General features: G+C 41.3%; 1 long non-coding RNA gene across 1 annotated transcript; it reads right to left on the bottom strand.

The window, feature by feature from the left end:
* Positions 1 to 5,152: 5,152 nt before the first annotated feature.
* On the bottom strand, positions 5,153 to 19,068 carry LOC129639912 (uncharacterized). The gene is made up of 3 exons (XR_008708666.1): positions 18,867 to 19,068; positions 5,803 to 5,859; positions 5,153 to 5,197 (listed from the first exon to the last, which is right to left on the bottom strand). It is a non-coding gene; the product is annotated as an uncharacterized LOC129639912 (long non-coding RNA).
* Positions 19,069 to 19,561: the final 493 nt, after the last annotated feature.

Genomic DNA, 19,561 nt, shown 5'->3' on the forward strand with positions numbered 1-19,561 from the left:
GAAAGACTAGAGAGCTCTTCATGAAAATTAAAGATACCAAGGGAACATTTCATGCAAAGATGGGCTCAATAAACGACAGAAATGGTATGGACCTTAGGAACATTACACTAAGTAAAATATTTCAGCTGGAGGAAGACAAAAACTTTATCATCACATGATATTGTTAGTTAAAATACCTGAGTTATGGAAACAGATAGTTGAATGTGGTTATCAAGGGCTAGTGGAAATGGACCATGATGGTCCAAGGTACCAACTTTAGTTATACGTTGAATAATCTCACCAAAGAAGATACTGTAAGAGGGAAGGAGGAATATGGAGCTGCACACTGAGCACGTGTCCATTAGTGAAGTTCAAAATCCAGCTCCACCAGAGTCAGCCTCTCAGAAGAGTTTAGTTAAAGATGTATTTCAGGCTTTGCCCAGGGCTTTTCAGGTCCTCTGGTCTGCTGGGGAGCAAGCCAGGGCACCTGGGGACAGACTAAAGGCTGTGTCTTGCAGTGGCCCAAAGCTGCTTGCTAGAGCCACTCACTGGCCTGGCCCCAGGTTCAGAGCAATAGCTAAGCTCTCCCACCCCCACCTTCATGACTGAACGGTTGTGGCTTCTGCATGAGTCAGTCTACAGGACGCATTCCCCGCCAGCTGGGTAGACTGAGGGGACTGAGGGCCAGTTGCATGCTGGACATCTGGCTCCCTCATTGAAGATGGTTGGACAAGGTATGGGGACCTTGGTAAGAGGAAGGCCCAGAGACTGAGAGCTGCCTCTTCAGCTGGGACTGGCCACTGGTGGGAGGATCCAGACTGGGTGTTGGATGAATGTTCCCAGTCAGGATAACCAGCCTGCCCAGGGACCCCCTCCTCCTAAACAGGACGTTGGAGTGTGAAAGTCAAGCTTCGAAGTTTTTCTTTCAGAATAGGGAATAATATTTGTTTTGCTTGAGGCTTCGAGAAATTTGTATGCAGGTCAGGAAGCAACAGTTGGAACTGGACATGGAACAACAGACTGGTTCCAAATAGGAAAAGGAGTTCGTCAAGGCTGTATATTGTCACCCTGTTTATTTAACTTATATGCAGAGTGCATCAAGAGAAACGCTGAACTGGAAGAAACACAAGCTGGAATCAAGATTGCTGGGAGAAATATCAATAACCTCAGATATGCAGATGACACCACCCTTATGGCAGAAAGTGAAGAGGAACTCAAAAGCCTCTTGATGAAAGTGAAAGTGGAGAGTGAAAAAGTTGGCTTAAAGCTCAACATTCAGAAAACGAAGATCATGGCATCTGGTCCCACCACTTCATGAGAAATAGATGGGGAAACAGTGGAAACAGTGTCAGACTTTATTTTTCTGGGCTCCAAAATCACTACAGATGGTGACTGCAGCCATGAAATTAAAAGACGCTTACTCCTCGGAAGGAAAGTTATGACCAACCTAGATAGCATATTCAAAAACAGAGACATTACTTTGCCAACAAAGGTTTGTCTAGTCAAGGCTATGGTTTTTCCTGTGGTCATGTATGGATGTGAGAGTTGGACTGTGAAGAAGGCTGAGCACCAAAGAATTGATGCTTTTGAACTGTGGTGTTGGAGAAGACTCTTGAGAGTCCCTTGGACTGCAAGGAGATCCAACCAGTCCATTCTGAAGGAGATCAGCCCTGGGATTTCTTTGGAAGCAATGATGCTAAAGCTGAAACTCCAGTACTTTGGCCACCTCATGCGAAGAGTTGACTCATTGGAAAAGAATCTGATGCTGGGAGGGATAGGGGGCAGGAGGAGAAGGGGACGACAGAGGATGAGATGGCTGGATGGCCTCACTGACTCGATGGAGGTGAGTCTGAGTGAACTCCCGGAGTTGGTGATGGACAGTGAGGCCTGGCGTGCTGAGATTCATGGGGTCGCAAAGAGTCAGACACGACTGAGCGACTGATCTGATCTGATCCATGAACACTCTTACCTCACCATGTCCTTATTTCAGTAGCAGAGGATCTGACAGGGAGAGGTTTGCAACAGTTAATCACAGCCCTCCTTCACGTCTCCCAGAAGTGTGTTTTGCTGAAATCTCTTGGGGAGGTCAGGGTTTTTAAAGCCATATGCCACCCATCTCCTTTCATGACCCTGCAATAAAACTCTCTTGCTTTAAGCTTCAATGTTCTGATATCACTTGGACTAACTATATTGGGTACATGGGTATTCATTAACAGCAGCACCTAAAGTCTCATTTCTGTAGAGGGTAACTATCTGAGAGAATACCTCATTCCAAAACCACATTCAATCATTAAATTATGTGCAATTTAACATTCTCGCATAGAAAGCAAATTACCAAACACTGATGGCTACAACAAATTACCAGGTGAATTTAGGACAAAATAACTGTAACAAATGTTGTCATCAGGTCTTATTTGAGGAATACATATTATTTTGAAAACTTTGTAATGTCTGTACTTAATAGGATCATTTCAGTCACTCAGTCGTGTTTAATTTTTAGTGACCTATGAATTTTTTGTGACCAATGCATGCCAGGCTTTCCTGTCCTTCTCCATCTCCCGGAGCCTGCTGAAATTTACGTCCATTGAGTCGGTGATGCCAATCCAACTTTAAATCAGTGTTGTAAGTAAACAGAATGTACATTTTACTAATGATAACATATTAAATAGAAAAATATTCCTCAGGCACAGTACCAGACACTCGAAAACAAGTGTCTTAAGATTTGTCTTCTCTTAAAAATCCAAAGCATATGAAACGGTTGATTAAAATATCTTCCCCCACAAAAAGAACTAGCACATTCTCTTTGCTGACACGAAAACAAGACTGTGGATAACTGAACTATAACAAGACTCCAAGTTGAGCTAGTTAAAACTGAACATTAGATTTTCTGTAAATCTATGTTCTATTGAAGTGATTGCTAATTTATCTTCTCTGTTTATAGACTATATGCAAGAACATTTGGGCTTTTATAATTACAAAATACACTCAGAAAAAAATGAACTATGCTATCAAATAGAGAACAGTTTAGTTACTGTTCTTTTTGAAATATATTTTCTTCAATAACTATACCAACATATTTTATGATGGTTCTCTGTTTCAAAGATTATATAAATGGATTCATTTGAATCTCAATGGAGAAGAGGCACAGACTGTTAAAAACTGGAATAATGAGCATATAGTTTTTCACAACAATATGAAGAACACACATAATAAAGTGAAGATTCATGTAAAATACAAATATGCTTGTAAAAAAAAACTTCATGATAAATGTAAAACTGCAACTGCAACTGGTATGAATACAGATTTGGTTAACATCTAGAAAGGAGAGAAGAGAATCAAAACAAACCAAAGAAAAAGGGTAGAAGTTCATGCTGAAATTAAACTTTTGTGTGGAAGCACTGAACAATAGTGGACAAAGCAATACTCAGGAAAAGAAAATGTGCTCAGTGTTGTTCAATTAAAAATAATTTTTTTCATATACATGATTTCAACGTATGAGTCCTTCATGAAAATATTATTAGAAGACTAATTAAGGAAAGTAATCACTGATGGCATAAACAGAGGCAGAAATTTTGCTGAGCAGAAGATCTTTTTAAACCTCAGATTAAAGATAAAACACCTGAAGAATTGATGGTAATAAAAAACAATGGAAATATGAAAATAGGATAACATTTTAGAGTAGACTGGTGAAATTAGAACAATGAGATACAATTACAGACTTATTAGAATGGTCAAATAAAAAAATCTGACAAACCATTCACTGGCAAAGATGAGGGACAATAAGATCTCTCATTTGTTGTTAGTGGGAATGCAATTTGGAAGCAATTTCTTACAGAGCTAAACATTGTCATACCACATGATTTAAGAATTATGCTCCTAGATAGTTCAGCAAATGATTTGATAGCTACTGCACACAGAAAAACATGCACATGAATTTTATAACAGCTTAATTCATTCTCTCTCTCTTTCTCTCTCTCACACACACACACATTGGAAGCAACCAAAGTGTCCTTTAATAGATGACTGTATAAATAAACTATGGTACATCAACATAACAGAATATTACTCAAAAATAAAATGAAATGAGCTATCAAATCGCAAAAAGAAATGAATGAAACCTGAATGAATGTTATTAAGTAAAATAAGCTAGTCTGGAAAATATTATACACTTCATGCAGCCAATTATATGACATTTTGGAAAAGGTAAAACTATAGAGTGAATAAAAAATATCAGAGGCTTTTTTCTTTTGCTTCAGAATAGTTTTGCTAGTTTGGATAAGGTATGTCAACGCTCAACAATTCCTCTCCTACTTTGACTCATAAGTCCACTCAGTCAGATTCTTCATTGCCCCAGAGTTCATAGGTCTGCAGGAACCTCAACATTGATGGGGTTGAGGTTACCACCAGTTGATGTGGTGAGTTTCAGATTCCACACACTGGACACAAATTTCACAAGGTACATCTCGAGCAGGATTAAGGTATGGAACATGTAGTCTTCTTCAGAGGAAGACTTTTCCTTTTTCCTTCTGTGAGAGCTGAATGAACGGCCCCAATGGGCAGCAGGAGTCTGCACTTGCTCTTGCCACTCTCTGCTGCCAACTTCACTGCCAGGTACATCAGCACAATGAAGAAAAGCCAGAGCAACGTGATCTCAAGCCAGTATTGGGCATGCTCTTGTAGATTCTGCCAAATTAAAAAGTGCCTTCCGCAGAGTATCTTCCCCTGGATTTCATCCGCTTTCTCTCTCAGAGAAGTAAACATTAAGGTGTAGACACAGGTAACAGCTATGGAAAAGCACAGGAACGATTTGAGGGACCACATGGTAAACCGAGAGGAAATGGCTCCTGGTGTGCTGATCTGCCCTGGCACCTGGAGACTGAGGACCAGCCAGGGATGGGCCCTTGCTGACGTCATAGAGGGCCCCGCCCTAGCCAGAACCCGTGTGGCCATTGTGATGACTTCAGGGCAGAGGATAAGGAGGCTTGCAAGGGCCAGCTGGTGGTAGGGCTTAAAGGAAGATGGCAACATTTCCAGCAGGTAGCTGCAAAGGAGTTGGAGGATGGCAGAATGCCATCTTCTTGCCACTGTATTCTTTCTGAACCTGGTGCTCTACTGGGAGGGTGGGTACATCATTCATTTTTATTTTTCCATTTGATAAATCCAGACACTGGATGAGCAGAGCAGACCCATGGGCATGTGCCCCTGTGGAGAAGAGAGCCTAGTGGGAAAGAAAGTTATTAAACAAGAGGCCACAAACTAGGAGCCACTGATGTGTTTTCTGTGGCCAACACGGTTCCTAAAAATGACTATGCTCAGTCACTAACGTGTCTGCCTCTATGAGACCCCATGAATTGTACCCCACCAAGCTCCTCTGTCCCTGTGATTTCCCAGGCAAGAATACTGGAGTGGGTTGCCATTTCCTCTCCAGGTATAGAGGATGTTTAAGGGCAGTGGAACTAGTCTATATGATGTTATGGTAAATACATGGCACTATATATTTGTCAAAACCTGTAGACCCTTACAACACAAAAAGTGAATCATTGTGTGCATATTAAAAAAAATCATTTTGACATCAAGAATGAAATGCAGAATTTGACTAATCAATCTAATTATATTACAAATGTATGAAGCCACCTCACTAAGATCCCCTGAGGTAAGTAACTTTGGAAATGAATGTAGTTTGCAAGACTGAGACAAAGATAAAAGCACTGTAATCTAGTTGATAGTGTTTTTTCTCTTGGGTTACAGATTAATCATCCTGATAGTCTTACACATGCATAATTGAATTGAACAGGTAAATAGATGGCACATGAGTATACATACATATATTTCTTTGTCTTGTTAGCTGAAAGGGTCTAAGAGAAAGGATGGTCTCAAAATCTGAAAGAAACAATGACATAGAAATAAGCACAGATCTTGGTTTCCAATACTCTTTTCCAATAAAAGGAGCCAGGCTTCTTGCAGAAATTACTGATTGTAAGGCTCAGAGAAGAAATATATAAGAGGAGTTGGGTGTATTTTATGGTATCAAAAAGGAAACAGTAAAAAATAAAAAAAAAAATTAAAAAAAGCCCCACAGTACTGTAAGTGTTAGTCACTCAGTCACGCCCAACTCTTTGTGACTCTATGGACTGCAGCATGACAGGCCTCCCTGTCCATCACCAACTCCCAGAGTTTACTCAAACTCACGTCCGTTGAGTTGGTGATGCCATCCAACCATCTCATCCTCTGTCGTCCCCTTCTCCTGCCTTCAATCTTTCCCAGCATCAGAGTCTTTTTAAATGAGTTGGTTCTTCTCATCAGGTGGCCAAAGTATTGAAGTTTCAGCTTCACAATCAGTCCTTCCAATGAACATTTGGGACTGATTTCTTTTAGGATGAAATGGTTGGATCTCCTTACAGTCCAAGGGACTCTGAAGAGTCTTCTCCAACAGCACAGTTCAAAAGCAACACTTCTTCAGTGCTCAGCTTTCTTTATAATCCAACACTCACTTCCATACATGACTATTGAAAAAACCACTAGTCAAACCATCTTTGACTAGATGGACAATTGTTGGCAAAGTAATATCTCTGCTTTTTAATATACTGTCTATGTTGTTCAGGCTTCGATGGCACAGGAGCGGCTGAGAGGAGCTACCCCATGTCTGAGGTCAGGGGCGGTGGCCGAGAGTAACAACCCACGACGAGGAGCGGTGGCTGCAAGGGCACAGGAGGGCTGAGAGGAGCTACTCCACGTTCAAGGTCAGGAGGGACGGCGATGAGGAGACACCCCTCGTCCAAGGTAAGGAGCAGAGGCTGCACTTTGCTGGAGCAGCCATGAAGAGATACACCACGTCCAAGGTAAGAGAAAACCAAGTAAGATGATAGGTGTTGTGAGAGGGCATCAGAGAGCAGACACACTGAAACCATAATCACAGAAAACTAGTCAATCTAATTACACGGACCACAGCCTTGTCTAACACAATGAAACTAAGCCATGCCTTGTGGGGCCACCCAAGATGGGCGGGTCATGGTGGAGAGGTCTGACAGAACGTGGTCCACTGGAGAAGGGAATGGCAAACCACTTCAGTATTCTTGCCTTGAGAACCCCGTGAACAGTATGAAAAGGCAAAACGACAGGATACTGAAAGAGGAACTCCACAGGTCAGTAGGTGCCCAATATGCTGCTGCAGATCAGTGGAGAAATAACCCCAGAAAGAATGAAGGGATGGAGCAAAAGCTAAAACAAAACCCAGTTGTGGGTGTGACTGGTGACAGAAGCAAGGTCCGATGCTGTAAAGAGCAATATTGCATAGGAACCTCGAATGCTAGGTCCATGAATCAAGACAAATTGGAAGTGGTCAAACAGGAGATGGCAAGAGTGAATGTCGACATTCTAGGAATCAGTGAACTAAAATGGACTGGAATGGGTGAATTTAACTCAGATGACCATTATATCTCCTACTGTGGGCAGGAATCCCATAGAAGAAATGGAGTAGCCATCATGGTCAACAAAAGAGTGCAAAATGCAGTACTTGGATGCAATATCAAAAATGACAGAATGACCTCTGTTCGTTTCCAAGGCAAACCATTCAATATTACGGTAATCCAAGCCTATGCCCCAATCAGTAACGCTGAAGAAGCTGAAGTTGAATGGTTCTATGAAGACCTACAAGACCTTTTAGATCTAACACCCCCCAAAAATGCCCTTTTCATTATAAGGGACTGGAATGCAAAAGTAGGAAGTCAGAAACACCTGGGGTAACAGGCAAATTTGACCTTGGAATACGGAATGAAGCAGGGCAAATGCTAATAGAGTTTTGCCAAGAGAACGCACTGGTCATAGCAAACACCATCTTCCAACAACACAAGAGAAGACTCTACACATGGACATCACTAGATGGCCAACACCAAAATCAGATTTACTATATTCTTTGCAGCCAAAGATGGAGAAGCTCTATAGAGTCAGCAAAAACAAGACTGGGAGAAGACTGTGGCTCAGATCATGAACTCCTTATTGCCAAATTCAGACTTAAATTGAAGAAAGTAGGGAAAACCACTAGACCATTCAGGTATGACCTAAATCAAATCCCTTATGATTATACAGTGGAAGTGAGAAATAGATTTAAGGGCCTAGATCTGATAGATAGAGTGCCTGATGGACTATGGATGGAGGTTCGTGACATTGTACAGGAGACAGGGATCAAGACCATCCCCATGGAAAAGAAATGCAAAAAAGCAAAATGGCTGTCTGGGGAGGCTTTACAAATAACTGTGAAAAGAAGAGAAGCGAAAAGTGAAGGAGAAAAGGAAAGGTATAAGCATCTGAATGCAGAGTTCCAAAGAATAGCCAGAAGAGATAAGAAAGCTTTCAGCAAGAAGAGATATGAAAGCTTTCCTCAGAGATCAATGCAAAGAAATACAGGAAATCGACAGATTGTGGAACACTAGCGATCTCTTCAAGAAAATTAGAGATACCAAAGAAATATTTCATGTAAAAATAGGCTAGATAAAGGACAGAAATGGTATGGACCTAACAGAAGCAGAAGATATTAAGAAGAGGTGTCAAGAATACACAGAAGAACTGTACAAAAAAGGTCTCCATGACTAAGATAATCATGATGGTGTGATCACTCACCTAGAGCCAGACATCCTGAAATGTGAAGTCAAGTGGGCCTTAGAAAGCATCACTATGAAGAAAGCTAGTGGAGGTGATGGAATATCAGTTGAGCTATTTCAAATCCTGAAAGATAATGCTGTGAAAATGATGCACTCAATATGCCAGAAAATTTGGGAAACTCAGCAGTGGCCACAGGACTGGAAATGGCCAGTTTTCATTGCAATGCCAAAGAAAGGCAGTGGCAAAGTATGCTCAAACTACCACACAATTGCTCTCATCTCACATGCTAGTAAAGTAATGCTCAAAATTCTCCAAGCCAGGCTTTACCATACATGAACCGTGAAGTTCCTGATGTTCAAGCTGGCTTTAGAAAAGGCAGAGGAACCAGAGATCAAATTGCCAATATCCGCTGGATCATGGAAAAAGCAAGAGAGTTCCAGAAAAACATCCTTTTCTGCTATATTGACTATTCCAAAGCCTTTGACTCTGTGGATCACAATAAACTGTGGAAAATTCTGAGAGAGATGGGAATACCAGACCACCTGATCTGCCTCTTGATAAATTTGTATGCAGGTCAGGAAGCAACAGTTAGAACTGGACATGGAACAACAGACTGGTTCCAAATAGGAAAAGGAGTACCTCAAGGCTTTATATTGTCACCCTGCTTATTTAACTTATATGCAGAGTACATCATGAGAAACGCTGGGCTGGAAGAAGCACAAGCTGGAATCAAGATTTCCGGGAGAAATATCAATAACCTCAGATATGCAGATGACACCACCCTTATGGCAGAAAGTGAAGAGGAACTCAAAAGCCTCTTGATGAAAGTGAAAGAGGAGAGTGAAAAAGTTGGCTTAAAGCTCAACATTCAGAAAACGAAGATCATGGCATCTGGCCTCATCACTTCATGGCAAATAGATGGGGAAACAGTGTCCGACTTTATTTTTGGGGGCTCCAAAATCACTGCAGATGGTGATTTCAGCCATGAAATTAAAAGACGCTTACTCCTTGGAAGGAATGTTATGACCAATCTAGATAGGATATTGAAAAGCAGAGACATTACTCTGCCAACAAAGGTCAGTCTAGTCAAGGCTATGGTTTTTCCAGTAGTCATGTTTGGATGTGAGAGTTGGACTGTGAAGAAAGCTGAGTGCCAAAGATTTGATGCTTTTGAACTGTGGTGTTGGAGAAGACTCTTTAGAGTCCCTTGGACTGCAAGGAGATCCAACTAGTCCATTCTGAAGGAGATCAGCCCTGGGATTTCTTTGGAAGGAATGATGCTAAAGCTGAAACTCCAGCACTTTGGCCACCTCATGCGAAGAGTTGACTCACTGGAAAAGACTCCTGATGCTGGGATGGATTGGGGGCAGGAGGAGAATGGGACAACAGTATATGAGATGGCTGGATCGTATCACCAACTCAACGGACGTGAGTTTGTGTGAACTCTGGGAGTTGGTGATGGACAGGTAGGCCTGGCGTGCTGTAATTCATGTGGTGGCAAAGAGTCGGACACCACTGAGTGACTGAACTGAACTAAGGTTGGTCATAACTTTTCTTCCAAGGAACAGGTGTCTTTTCATTTCATGGCTGCAGTCACTATGTGCAGTGATTTTGGAGCCCAGCAAAATAGTCTGTCACTGGTTCCACTGTTTCCCCATCTGTTTCCCATGAAGTGTTGGGACTAGATGCCATAATCTTAGTATCCTGAATGTCGAGTTTTAAGTCAACTTTTTCACTCTCCTCTTTCACTTTCATTAAGAGGCTCTTTAGTTCTTCTGCACATTCTGCCATAAGGGTGGTATCATCTGCATATCTGAGGTTATTGAAATTTTTCCCGGCAATCTTGATTCCAGCTTCTGCTTCACCCAGCCCAGCGTTTCTCATGATGTACTCTGCATATAAGTTAAATAAGCATGGTGACAATAACAGCCTTGACATACTCCTTTCTCTATTTGGAAGCAGTCTGTAGTTCCATATCCAGTTCTGTTTCTTCCTGACCTGAATACAGATTCCTCAAGAGGCAGGTCAGGTGGTCTTGTATTCCCATCTCGTCAAGAATTTTCCAGTTTGTTGTGGTCCACACAATCAGAGACTTTGGCAGAGTCAATAAAGGAGAAGTATATATTTTACTGGAACTCTCTTGCTTTTTCACTTTTAGAAGAATGAAAGCGAAAACACATTACACCTAAGGTAGGGGATGTAGCAAACCAAACTCTAATAGGCAGCTATATTAAACAATAAATATTGCAGCATAATAAATGCAATAGAGAATAGAAAAACCACAGAGGTACTCAACAAATGAAAATTTCATTGTTCAGAAAGGTCAGAAGTTGACATAACTTTCGCGATATTGTTCAAGGGAGGAAGAATACTCACATCACTAAAATTAGGAATAGAAAAGGAAAAATCACTACAAACTTTAGAGGAATAAACATAATTGTAAAGGAATACCATGGCAGTAATTAGAAAATTTAGATGAAATGGACAAATTTCTAGAAATACACAAATGACTGAAATTGACTCAAGAAGAAACTGAAAATCTGAGTAGCAAAGAGATAGAATTGTTCATTTTTAAACTTCTTGCCCACTGCCCCTCACAAAAGTCCCCCTACCATACCTAGACTCAAAAAGCCTCACTGCTGAATTCTACCAAATATTTAAACTAAAAGTCATGCCAGTTCTCCACACATACATTCTAAATGTATCCATAGAAGTGGAAAGGAACATTTCCCAGCTCATTCTGTGAGGCAGTATTACTTGAATGCCAAAACTAGAGGCCAGTTATTTTGTAATATTCTCCGCAGCTTTGCTCCATCCAGTGTTTGCTCATGAAGAATATCGTGTTTTGCATCTTTGACAGGAAAATGATGGAATGATACTGTGTTCATATCATCTCATTTTATCAAGTGGTTCATGATTTCAGTGTGTCCCAATATTGATGACATTCACTTGGATCACTTGATTAAAGTGGTTGCTGTCAAACTTCTCCACTGTCAAGTTACTCTCCCCTATCTTGTAATTAAAACATTCTTTTGTGTTTTAAAGTATATATATACATATATACATATATATATATATATAATATATGTGTGTGTGTATATTATTCCTTACCAAAATTTAGATTTATTAATTTAATTAAATCTATTTGATTAATAGCCTCTTATTTTACTAAGGGAATCATGAATTGTCACTATCATTATTTATGTTGATGTTCATATTATTCCAGCCTAGGACAGTGGGAACCTCCTTAAACCAGGTTCTCTGTCCTTTTGACATCTTTTCATCATTCTTTGAACAATTTGATGCTTTTGGTACAAGGTACTCCAGGCTCATCTTGTACTTTCCCTGACCTTGCCATGGAATTATCAATTTCTCCCAGAAATCCCAAAAAGTTTTAGTGGAAAATGGAATTTAGTATGCAATATATGAGACTTGTATGTACTCATTATTCCCCAGTTCCTCTCATTGGACAGAGTCTGGGAAGTATACATGTGCCTGTTCATGCCTTTGTGTGAGTATCCTCCCTGCATAACTGTGGCTTTGATATCACAAAACTCTGGGTTGTCCCTAACCCATGTGCCTTTCTTAACATATTAAGACTCTGACACCCACTCGAAGCAACTGTTTTATAAACATACTCCCCTTACCTTGCTTGGGCTTTGGTACTCTGCAATGGGATACACCCATGTTCAGATACTCCCCTTGTTCCACTCAGCCTCTTATTGCCCACACAGGGCTGCCCACGTCCATTCATGGATGCCCTCCTCCTCTTGCTTGGCCTTTGATTTTCTACACAAATATGCCTCCTGCATGTAGATTTCCACTTCTCTGGACTTAGGCTTTTACTCTGCATGCCTGGCCAGCCTCCTATTTGATATCCTCTGGACTAAACTGACTCTTGTGGCAGGCTTCTCTGCTCTGTGAAGGCCTCTTAATCCCACTTTGGTGCTGACTGCCTATGATACGTCCTGGGATCGATATCCTTTTATCCCTGTTCAAGTTCTCACATATCATACTACACACCTCCCTTCCCTGTTCTTGTGGATCTTATCGTTTCACCCCATTTGAGTTCTGACGCCCCATACTAGGCTCCTTTGTCTGCAAGGATATCCTCTTCACCCCTACTAGCTCATCTGGCCCACTATGGCACCATAACCCCCTATCATGGATGCCTGTCTTGATAGACCTTGCTGAATTGCTTTTTGAATAGTTGCTTTATACTTTTGGGTATAATCCCAAAGGATGACTTGCTTAAATTATTGCATTGCTCATTCTGTTCTAGTTTTTGCCATTGGAAGCTCATTCCTGTCTTCCTTGACATAACGCCATTACTGTGTTGTTGTTGTTGTTGTTTTCACTTCTTTTTTGATACAATAAGATTCCCCAGACTCCTCTTCTATATTTCTTCTCTGAGCTCTATAATCAGAAATTTCTCCTAGAAGCATGATTCTTTTCCTTGGAAAGAGTATTGGGAACCAATATCTGTGCTTATTTCCACATCATTGTTTCTTTCAGATTTGGGGAGTATCATTTCTCTTAGACTCTTTCAGCTCACAGAACAAAGAAATACATGTATGTATATTCATGTGCCATCTATTTAACAGTTTAATTCACGTTTGCATGTGTAACTGTATCAAAGTTGTTAACCTGTACCCCTACCAGAAAGAACACTATCAGCTAGATTACAGTGCTTTTATCTTTTGCTTTCAGTCTTGCAAACTCCATTCATTTCCAAAGTTACTTAAGTCAGGGAATCTGATTGAGGTAGTTTTAAATATTTACAATAATATAACTAGATTGTTTAGTTAAGTTTTGTATTCATTCTTGATGTCAAAATGTTTTTTTTTAATATGCATACATTGATTCACTTTATGTGCTGTAAGATTCTAAGGGTTTTGACAAATATGCAGTGTCATCTATTTACCATAACATCATACAGAAAAGTTTCACTGCCCTAAAACATCCTCTATGTCTGGAGAAGAGAATGGCAACCCACTCCAGTATTCTTGCCTAGGAAATCCCAAGGACAGAGGAGCCTGAAGAGCTACAGCCCATGGGGTCTCAATGAGTCACTCACGACTTAGCAACTGAGCATAATCATTTTTAGGAACAGTGAAGGCCACACAAGACACATCAGTGGCTCCTACTTTGTGGCCTCTCCTTTGTTGTTGTTCTTTCCCACTTAGCTCCACAGGGGCACATGCTCATGGGTCTGCTCTGCTTACCCAGTGTCTGGATTTAACAAATGGAAAAAATAAAAATGAAACATGGACCTATCTTCCCGGTAGAACACCACATTCAGAAAGAATACATTGGCAAGCAGGTGGCATTCTTTCACCCCCCCAACTCTTTTGCAACTACCCACTGGAAATGTCGCCATCTTCCTTCAAGCCCTAGTACAAGTTGACCCCTGCAAGCCTCCTTATCCTCTGCCCTGAAGTCATCACAATGGCCACATGGATTCTGGCTGGGATGGGGCCCTCTATGACGTCAGCAAGGGCCCATCCCTGGCTGGTCCTCAGTCTCGAGGGGCCAAGACAGACCAGAACACCAGGAGCCATTTCTTTTCATCTCGTCATGTGGTCCCTCAAATTGTTCCTGTGCATTTCCATGGCTGTTACCTGTGTCTACGCCTTAATGTTTACTTCTCTAACAGAGAAAGTCGAAGAAATCCAGGAGAAGTTGGTCTGTGGAGGGCACTTTTTAATTTGGCAGAATCTACAAGAGTATGCCTGAGACTAGTTTGAGATCACGTTGCTCTGGCTTTTCTTCATTGTGCTGATGTATGTGACAGTGAAGTTGGCAGGAGAGAGTGGCAAGAGTAAAATGCAGACTCCTGCTGCCTGTCAGGGCCGTTCATTCGGCTCTCTCAGAAGGAAAAAGGAAAAGTCTTCCTCTGAAGAAGACTACATGTTCCATACCTTAATCCTGCTCGAGATGTACCTTGTGAAATTTGTGTCCAGTGTGCGGAATCTGAAACTCACAACATCAACCGGTGGTAACCACAATCCCCTCAATGTCGAAGTTCCTGCAGACCTATGAGCTCTGGGGAAATGAAGAATCCAACTGAGTGGATTTGTGAGTCAAAGTAGGAAAGAAATTGTTGAGCGTTGACATATCTTATCCAAACTACTAAAACTATTCTGAAGGGAAAGGAAAAAGCCTCAGATATTTTTTATTTGCTGTATAGTTTTACCTTTTCCAGAATGTCATATAATTGGCTGCATGAAGTGTATAATCTTTTCCAAACTAGCTTATTTTACTTAATAACATTCATTCAGGTTATATCCATTTCTTTTTGCAGTTTGATAGCTCATTTTGTTATATGCTTGAATTTTATTCTGTTGTGTTGATGTATCATAGTTTGTTTATCCAGTTGTCAATTAAAGGACACTTTGGTTGCTTGCAATTTGTGTGTGTGTGTGTGTGTGTGTGTGTGAGAGAGAGAGAGAGAGATAGTATGAATTAAGCTGTAATAAAACTCATGCACATGTTTTTGTCATATGAGATTTTTCACATTTAATATAAGAAAATCTTGGCCCAGATATTTGTATAAAAATAAGGAAAACTTTGTGCTTCATATATGAGAATATGAGTGCCAATATTCCCATATGAAATGTGGAATTCTCTATCATTTGAAATAGAGCCATCCATTTTCCATGTATCACATATGAACATCTCTGCTCAAATTTTCCTAGAGGAAGTATTGAACATTATGTGTATCACATAGGAAAACCTGGGTGCCAATTTCCCCACATGCAATCTGGAATTCTGTATATTTAAGATATCTATCAAATTCTGTGTACCAATTTTGCTATATAAAATATGGAATTCTGTGTATTACAGGCATGAAAATCATTGTGACAGTTTTACTCATAGATGTTTTTCTGGAACTCTCTTGCTTTTTCTATGATCCATCGGATGTTGGCAATTTGATCTCTTGTTCCTCTGCCTTTTCTAAAGCCAGCTTGAACATGAGGAACATCACGGTTCATGTATGGTAAAGCCTGGCTTGGAGAATTTTGAGCATCACTTTACTAGCATGTGAGGTGAGTGCAATTGTGTGGTAGTTTGAGCATACTTTGCCACTGCCTTTCTTTGGCATTGCAATGAAAACTGGCCATTTCCAGTCCTGTGGCCACTGCTGAGTTTCCCAAATTTTCTGGCATATTGAGTGCATCACTTTCACAGCATTGTCTTTCAGGATTTGAAATAGTTCAACTGATATTCCATCACCTCCACTAGCTTTCTTCATAGTGATGCTTTCTAAGGCCCACTTGACTTCACATTTCAGGATGTCTGGCTCTAGGTGAGTGATCACACCATCATGATTATCTTAGTCATGGAGACCTTTTTTGTACAGTTCTTCTGTGTATTCTTGACACCTCTTCTTAATATCTTCTGCTTCTGTTAGGTCCATACCATTTCTGTCCTTTATCTAGCCCATTTTTGCATGAAATATTTCTTTGGTATCTCTAATTTTCTTGAAGAGATCGCTAGTGTTCCACAATCTGTCGATTTCCTGTATTTCTTTGCATTGATCTCTGAGGAAAGCTTTCATATCTCTTCTTGCTGAAAGCTTTCTTATCTCTTCTGGCTATTCTTTGGAACTCTGCATTCAGATGCTTATACCTTTCCTTTTCTCCTTCACTTTTCGCTTCTCTTCTTTTCACAGTTATTTGTAAAGCCTCCCCAGACAGCCATTTTGCTTTTTTGCATTTCTTTTCCATGGGGATGGTCTTGATCCCTGTCTCCTGTACAATGTCACGAACCTCCATCCATAGTCCATCAGGCACTCTATCTATCAGATCTAGGCCCTTAAATCTATTTCTCACTTCCACTGTATAATCATAAGGGATTTGATTTAGGTCATACCTGAATGGTCTAGTGGTTTTCCCTACTTTCTTCAATTTAAGTCTGAATTTGGCAATAAGGAGTTCATGATCTGAGCCACAGTCTTCTCCCAGTCTTGTTTTTGCTGACTCTATAGAGCTTCTCCATCTTTGGCTGCAAAGAATATAGTAAATCTGATTTTGGTGTTGGCCATCTAGTGATGTCCATGTGTAGAGTCTTCTCTTGTGTTGTTGGAAGATGGTGTTTGCTATGACCAGTGCGTTCTCTTGGCAAAACTCTATTAGCATTTGCCCTGCTTCATTCCGTATTCCAAGGTCAAATTTGCCTGTTACCCCAGGTGTTTCTGACTTCCTACTTTTGCATTCCAGTCCCTTATAATGAAAAGGGCATTTTTGGGGGGTGTTAGATCTAAAAGGTCTTGTAGGTCTTCATAGAACCATTCAACTTCAGCTTCTTCAGCGTTACTGATTGGGGCATAGGCTTGGATTACCGTAATATTGAATGGTTTGCCTTGGAAACGAACAGAGGTCATTCTGTCATTTTTGATATTGCATCCAAGTACTGCATTTCGCACTCTTTTGTTGACCATGATGGCTACTCCATTTCTTCTATGGGATTCCTGCCCACAGTAGGAGATATAATGGTCATCTGAGTTAAATTCACCCATTCCAGTCCATTTTAGTTCACTGATTCCTAGAATGTCGACATTCACTCTTGCCATCTCCTGTTTGACCACTTCCAATTTGTCTTGATTCATGGACCTAGCATTCGAGGTTCCTATGCAATATTGCTCTTTACAGCATCGGACCTTGCTTCTGTCACCAGTCACACCCACAACTGGGTTTTGTTTTAGCTTTTGCTCCATCCCTTCATTCTTTCTGGGGTTATTTCTCCACTGATCTGCAGCAGCATATTGGGCACCTACTGACCTGTGGAGTTCCTCTTTCAGTATCCTGTCGTTTTGCCTTTTCATACTGTTCACGGGGTTCTCAAGGCAAGAATACTGAAGTGGTTTGCCATTCCCTTCTCCAGTGGACCACGTTCTGTCAGACCTCTCCACCATGACCCGCCCATCTTGGGTGGCCCCACAAGGCATGGCTTAGTTTCATTGTGTTAGACAAGGCTGTGGTCCGTGTAATTAGATTGACTAGTTTTCTGTGATTATGGTTTCAGTGTGTCTGCTCTCTGATGCCCTCTTGCAACACCTACCATCTTATTTGGGTTTCTCTTACCTTGGACGTGGTGTATCTCTTCATGGCTGCTCCAGCAAAGTGCAGCCTCTGCTCCTTACCTTGGACGAGGGGTGTCTCCTCATCGCCGTCCCTCCTGACCTTGAACGTGGAGTAGCTCCTCTCAGCCCTCCTGTGCCCTTGCAGCCACCGCTCCTCATCGTGGGTTGTTACTCTTGGCCGCCACCCCTGGCCTTGGGCATGGGGTAGCTCCTCTCGGCTGCTTCTGTGCCATTGAAACCTGAACAACATAGACAGTATATTAAAAAGCAGAGACATTACTTTGCCAACAATTGTCCATCTAGTCAAAGATGGTTTGACTAGTGGTTTTTCCAATAGTCATGTATGGAAGTGAGTGTTGGATTATAAAGAAAGCTGAGCACTGAAGAAGTGATGCTTTTGAACTGTGCAGTTGGAGAAGACTCTTCAGAGTCCCTTGGACTACAAGGAGATCCAACCAGTTCATCCTAAAAGAAATCAGTCCCAAATGTTCATTGGAAGGACTGATTGTGAAGCTGAAACTTCAATACTTTGGCCACCTGATGAGAAGAACTGACTCATTTAAAAAGACTCTGATGCTGGGAAAGATTGAAGGCAGGAAAAGGGGACGACAGAGGATGAGATGGTTGGATGGCATCACCGACTCCATGGACATGAGTTTGAGTGAACTCTGGGAGTTGATGATGGATAGGGAGGCCTGGCGTGCTGTGATTCATGGGGTCGCAAAGAGTTGGACACGACTGAGCGACTGAACTGAACTGAGACACAGAGAAAAGTGATTCCTTGAGCTAGGAGGAAAACAAAAGTGGAGCAAAGATGAGTGCCCCTCTCAACAGATAATCCAGTATTATGGCTTGGCCACATAGCCACAAGACAGGAGTTGGGGATACAGGACCCCCATTTACATGCTCACCCACACAATCCGACTGCAGGTGGTACTTGAGATTATAACTAATGAAATCGCAACTGCATTGGAACTGTTGGCACAGCAACAGTCCCAGATGAGGACTGCCATCTAGCAAAATCCAATAATGGAGGAATGAGGAGCTTGTGGAAATTCTACCAAACTGACTGTTGCATCCAAATAAGTGACAATGGAAAAGTTGTGACAGACATAGCTAAAAATATCGGGAAGACTGCCCATGTTCTGCTTCAGACAATGTTTCTGGTTAAAACAATGATTGGGATTGCCATAGTCATACTCACAGATGTCTGTTTATTTCCTGCTTTATTCCCGTCCTAATAAAAAAGTTAACAGGGTTCATTCACAGAAACAGTTGTCAAACGGAGAACTGCCACCTAGCTGTTGCTTTTAAAGGGTTACCAGCCAGTTCTGGATGATGATGTTCTCTGACAGCTTCAGATGCACCCTAAACATCAAGAGGGGGGAATGAGATAGAAATCAGATCAAAGCCCCCGATTAAAGTAACAACCTTTTGCTTTCCCTTCCTTTATCTTGTACTAACAGCTGCTGCTCATCAATCACCACTTATGCATCTGATTTCTTGCTTGCTGGTTACCTCCTCTCCTCGGGAAGTAGGGCTACCTGGGGAAGGGAGGGATCTGAGCTGTTCCAGTGGGAAATCTATGGTGTATAAAAGATACCCAGAACAAAGTTGGGGCACTCAGTCTTTGGAGGTGACTGCACTGAGACCACACTGGTGCTGAATAAACCTGGCTGTTCTGCATCTTGGAGTGCCTCTTGTCTCTTTTTGATGCCACGGATTCTATAACAACACTACTATGTCAATCAGACAATGCATGGCCTACTTTCCCATGGCCTTTCTTTATTTCAAACAGTCCTCAGAAACTTGGCTTGTTTGTGCTTTTGCATTCTATCTGCCTTTTTGGTTTTTTGATAGATTCTTGTATGGCAGAAGGAATTACCATCTTTAGTGGTA

The sequence above is a fragment of the Bubalus kerabau genome, chromosome X (genome assembly GCF_029407905.1).
Source record: "Bubalus kerabau isolate K-KA32 ecotype Philippines breed swamp buffalo chromosome X, PCC_UOA_SB_1v2, whole genome shotgun sequence".
In the NCBI taxonomy this organism is placed as follows: Eukaryota; Metazoa; Chordata; class Mammalia; order Artiodactyla; family Bovidae; genus Bubalus; species Bubalus kerabau.